Below are 6,000 nucleotides of genomic sequence, written 5' to 3'. Positions count from 1 at the left end.
AAACCCCATTGAAAATCGGTGGAGTGACTTGAAGGTGGCGGTCCACAAACAGTTACCATCAAATTTAACTGAACTTGCAACCCTCTACGCACACCTTGGCAATATAATCACCATTGGCTAGTAAATATTTTAGTTTACTCGCCAGACTGATATACTGTTGTACGCACACACACACACACACACACACACATATATATATATATATGATTCCAATCAGCTTATCTTTGTAAAGTGGCACAGCTTCTTAAATCGTAGCTTCTTAATCAGTCAGTCAAGTATTATATTATGGTATTAAGCACTATTTAATGATAGAACTTTAGTGATTAGAACTAAAACTTGGTAATCATGTATGAATGCATATCTGTCATTTTAACTGAACTTAAGGTGATGCTTAAGATATTGTTGGTCATTCAGGGTTTCTGTAAAAAAAAATAGTAATAGATCATATTAATTATTATTCAAATATAATACTACAACTAATTCCACTACCATACTAATAATATATAATGCACTAATATAGACCCTCGCTCTCTCTCTCTCTGTTTGTGTGAGAAACAGCGCTATCAGCAAAGCGACGGTGAGTCCATATACAGTAAAAGTACAGTTCGGTATATACAGGTGCGCTGTGCGTCCTTTGAGATCATGTATTGAAAAGTACAGATCGCTTGATGGAGAGAGAACTCTGAAGCGTTCAGTCAGTGTTCAGAGAGTGAAAATGTGCCATAATAACCTTGAACACACACACTGGCAAGTAGAATCTAAGAATTTATTAGCCAATGGCTAACGATAGACATCATTTAGTCGCATAGAGTAAAATGTAGTCGCATATGCGAGTGATTTACTCGCAATGTAGAGGGGTCACTTGAACAGTTCTGCAAAGAAGATTGAGCAAATATTGCAAGATCTAGATGTGCAAAGTTAGACGCATATCCCAATAGAATAAACGCTGTAATTAAAGCAAAAGGTGGTTCAACAAAATACTGACACAAGGGGGTGATACTTTTTCCAACTCTGTGATGTTGATTTTTTTTCTGTTGGTGTTATATCTTTCTCTTGGATGTTATAAGTTGCACTGATTAATGCAGCTGGATAAAACAAGAACTGTGTCCGTCTTAATACCGGTTAAGAGGGGTGATTATTTTCTATAGCCATTGTAAATAGATACATAGCAGACTCTTATTCTACTTTACTCAAATTTTGTTCATGACTCTGCTTGGTGTAATTCATTGTTGTTGATTTGTTGAATCAACGGTGTTTTTATCCAGATAACGATTAATAGGTATTATTAATAATAATATTAATAATAATAATAATACAAACCTTTAGGAAATAATTTGTATATCCAGACCAATAGCTCCATCTGGTGGTACAAAACTTTGCTTAAAAAATTTATGACCAATTGTGTTTATCAATGAACTCCCAGTTGCCTTTAAAACGTTTTCATATTTCTAATAACTGTCGATCACAATATTATAATATAGTATATTACACATATACACAAACAAACATTACACACACGCACACACACACACACACACACACACACACACACACATATATATATATATATATATATATATATATATATATATATATATATATAGTATATATATGTGTGTATGTATATATATATATATATAGTATATATATGTGTGTGTGTATGTATATATATATATATATATATATATATATATATATATATATATATATATATATATATATATATATATATATATACTAAACATTCCATTTTAAAATACATTAAATTGCCGTTGGTGCATCTTTTGTACAAAGCACGAATTGTTTTGTCAATGAAATCAAATGTAATAATAATTTCTTCATATAATTATATACATTGGTAATAAATAACTCAATAAATCCCAAACCGGAGTGCGCGAGCTGAGAGAGCCAATCATCCCCCCGTAGTCTGCACGCGTTCATCCGGGTCCTGGAGTCTCAGCACAGACGCTGACCGCGGGTGTTCATCACTATTAGCTGTTAGCCGACTAGCCTTCAGCTGCCATTGAGGACACATTGAAGGTATGATGGAGCATTTGTGTTTCAAAACGGTCCCTTCTAACTACCAAGGATACCGCGTCGATTTTGTCGAGCGTTACTTTATTTTTTTTCTCACGTCCGATCAACTTTACAATAAGTTTCCATTGCATGTTGCTATATTTAAGAGCGATGTATAAACTAGCTTTCTGGCTAGTCTGTGAGGGACACTTATCCTAGCATGCCAATTGAATAAAGCCTATATATGTCACTTGCTGTTCTCTATAGATTTTAATAGGGTCATTTCTGTCAAAAATCACGTGCACTTTCTAACTTGTTCAGAAGGATAATGTATTTGGGCGATAGATGTATTAACAGGCTAGCTGCTGGAGACCGCCATTTTTTATGAATCAAGGGAGGGAAATTTGAGCATAATATAAAGAGTTTGAGGGTAGAAACAATGTATATGACTGTCTGTCTTTAATTTTTCTCTGTATTAAATAACTTTGGAATCCCAGTAACGCTACACGTGGATGAAGGATCTCACCGTTAGCTGTGAGTTCGAGTACGGTAATCTGAGTAACGGTCAAAGATATCTGGGTTTGTTTAATACTAATCTAACCAGGAATCAGGATTTGGCAGTAATTTACAGACGAGTGCGATTTCTTAAATCAGTTTGACACTAAGCTTGAGCAGCAAAACCTCAAGGAGTGACATTTCAGCTGCAAATGCAAACTGCATTCAACAACATCTGCCTCCTTCGAGAGCATTCAGGCGTTAAATTGAGTGTCTGCTGCTTTTTGTTTATCACGTAATGAGCTTTCTGAGAATGATTGAATGATAAGTAAAGTAAGTAAGGTTTCCCAGATTGAAAAACTGCTAGCATTCTCAGCTAATTCAGTAGCACATATTTTATTAAGTGCAATTTACTGATTGTTTGATTCACTTTGAGGAACTATTATCACACCCACTGGTGTCCTCAGAAACGTGCCCTTTCATAGATGAATATGCAGCATGATTGGACAAGGCTTTGTTGCCAAATGCCAAGTGGGCAAATTTAATATATTCACTGCCAGATCCTTGGGATGGATGTTTTGCCATTGTCTTTCTACTTAACAGTGTTTTGAACAAGATCCTGTTTCCTGTCTTTGCTATTGAATTTAATTTACGTCATTACAATAATCATTTCAGTTGTCACTATGTCAGTGTTTCCTGCACTCAGGAGATGTAAATCACCGCAGCTGAATCTGCAGATCATGGGACAGTATTATATTGACATTAAATAGGCTTATGCAAACTTAAGCTATTGAGTTATTTTTGCTGACAGCATGTAAAAGTGGTCATACAGTGCAATATGCTGTGCTGTTTGTAAACAATCACTCCACTGGGTAACTAACCAGTATGTAAAGATCGATGATCAGTGTCAAAACAACAAGAAGTAGGAAACATTTCATTTTATGACTTTACTATTGCAACTACAGTTGAGTTTGTTTCTTGATCAGAACAGATTTGGAGAAATTTAGCATCACCTCTTTGTCTCTTGCTCATCAGTGAATCCTCTGAATTGGTACCGTCATAACGAGAGTTCATACAGCTGATAAAAACATCACAACTTATCCACAAGTAATCCATTCAACTCCATCAGTTAACGTCTTGTGAAGAGGAAAGCAGCGTGTTTGGAAGAAACAAATCCATTAAGGCATTTTAACTTTACACTGTCATTTCTGGCCAAACACTTCCTTTAGTGATAAGGTCCATCCCCTGCTGTCCTCTCACATCACAATCCAACAACATATTTGTTTAGATCCGGTTTGGACCGTTCTCACTTATAAACAGTGATTTAACTATGCATATTTCTCTCCCGATTCAGACGAGACAACCTTTTGACTGGAGCAAGCAATATTATGGATAGAGGACTCATATTTCAGCCAATATCAGTGGTTTGAAGTTAAAGGTGTTTTAATGAATTTATTACAAACACAAAGTTTGTGGATTATTTAAATTACACATGGATTATTGTGATGTTTTTATCAACCGTTCTGACGGCAGCCATTCACTGCAGATGAGCCATTGCAATGCAAGTTTCATAATGCAACGTTTCTCCAAATCAGTTCAAATAAAGAAACAAATGCATCTATATCTTGGATGGCCTAAGGGAGAGAGCATATTCAGTCAATTTTAATTTTTGGGTCAACTTTACATTTAAAAACACGAAAATTGTATTTAGAATCTAACGCACCTACAAGCTACACCAACAAGATGGTTGGAAACAAGGCTTTCAGTCCTCTGATTGTGTCTTGCTTGCCTGCTGTTACTGACGACATCTATCCCAGAGCCAAACTGGGCCCAAGTCCGAATGTGGCAGCGTTTAATCTTGACTGAGAAGTTAGTACGTAGCCAAGTCACACACAATGTCAACATGGCTTCCTGGTGCCGAGAGGGTGCCAGCAACTTGGCCAGCCCCTCCATTTTGCTGCATTACCCGTGCTGTCTGATGCAGTTCAACGGAGCGTTTTGTAGTCCCGTAGCCGCCCGGTTGGAGTCTATTTTTTTATTTTATTTTTTCTCCATAATGCGTTCTTTCACTGTAACGTCAATGATGTGCGATGAGAGCAGCAATTATTTTGAATTTTGAACAGTCTATTATTTATTGTGTCGGCAGATTGATGAAACTTAATTCACTAACCTTTTCCTGTCCACAGACTGACTGTGCATTTGGAAATGTGGTAGATGCCGAGGCAAGAATCCTAACATGGCGGACAAAAAGGACTTCGGAAAACATCAGTTTGGTTACTTCTGTCCCTATCCTTTACTTCATTTCCAGGTGGAAAGAAGGCAACATGTGCACCGTGGGATGAGGTAGTAGGTTGTATAGTTTTAGGGTCACACCCACACTGGGAGATAACTATACAGCCTACTGTCTTTCTCAAAGTGAGAACGGAGCTGCGGAGTATCATCCTACGTTTCCTGATGTTTAATCTCAATGGAAGCTTTGTCACGGTATGTGTCTGCAAGCTGAAATGTTTTTGATTGAAAGAGACGGAAATGCTTGTGCAGTGTGAGGTAGTAGATTGTATAGTTGTAGGGTAGTGATTTTATCCTGTGTAGCAGATAACTATACAATCTATTGCCTTCCCTGAGGAGCAGAAGAACACAGCAAATGAGCATCGAATTATTTAAGAAAATGTGATGCATGAAATTTTTTTAATCAAGATTGATTTTTTTTCCTTGTCTAAAGTATCTTTGTTTTTAACGAATACAATAAATTATTTGTAAATGTATCTGTGGTTTTCTTTGACGTAAAATATATTTGACTAGTATTAAAGGGTCCCTGGTTTAAGGCCTATTTTTGAACAGGCAAAGAAATGTAATATTTTCAGGGAGTTGAAGAGATCCCAAACCACCTCAGCATCATGCATTCATCCTGGAGATGGCGCTCTTGTATTGTCTATGATGTGGACAGGATAATAGAGCTGCATGTTCTCTGGATGATCGGCCTGGTTTCATATTTTAGAGTATTTTATTTTGTATTAAGCATATGCTGGATTTTTTTACCTTATGCTGGATTTATGTTGCTTTAGTTTATTATTATTATTCCCCTTTACATTTATATTCCTGTAAACTTGCCAAACTTTGCAGGTATGAAGAATCTGTAGGCAATTGCAGTGTGGGTGAATTTGAGATGGATGGTTGCAATTAAATTGGCAATATTTATGTTGTCAGCCTCACTGTCTTGAGATATACATTACATTTCATTACTTTCATTTTTCTATAGATCTCATAAACCTAGTCATGGACAAAGAAATATAAACTGGCATGAATCAATGTTGAATTTCAATATTAAGGATGAAAATCATTCACGCAAATAACCAGGCATTTTGAGTTTTCAGGGTCATTTCAAATAGGAAGCATTTTCATTTCTGTCTGACAACAGAAATGATATAATTGGTCCCACTTTATATTAAGTGGAATTAACTATGTGCTTACATTTAAATTAATAATTTG

General features: G+C 36.1%; 1 long non-coding RNA gene across 1 annotated transcript; it reads left to right on the top strand.

Annotated features, from left to right (window-relative positions):
* The first annotated feature begins 1,949 nt into the window (after window positions 1–1,949).
* LOC113095935 (uncharacterized) lies at window positions 1,950–5,276 on the top strand. Its single transcript, XR_003288425.1, has 2 exons — window positions 1,950–2,040; window positions 4,698–5,276. It is a non-coding gene; the product is annotated as an uncharacterized LOC113095935 (long non-coding RNA).
* The last annotated feature ends 724 nt before the right edge of the window (window positions 5,277–6,000 follow it).

The sequence above is a fragment of the Carassius auratus genome, unplaced genomic scaffold (genome assembly GCF_003368295.1).
Source record: "Carassius auratus strain Wakin unplaced genomic scaffold, ASM336829v1 scaf_tig00215808, whole genome shotgun sequence".
NCBI lineage: Eukaryota > Metazoa > Chordata > Actinopteri > Cypriniformes > Cyprinidae > Carassius > Carassius auratus.
The sequence above is the reverse complement of the archived record's forward strand: the minus strand, read 5'-3'. Positions and strand labels throughout refer to the sequence as shown.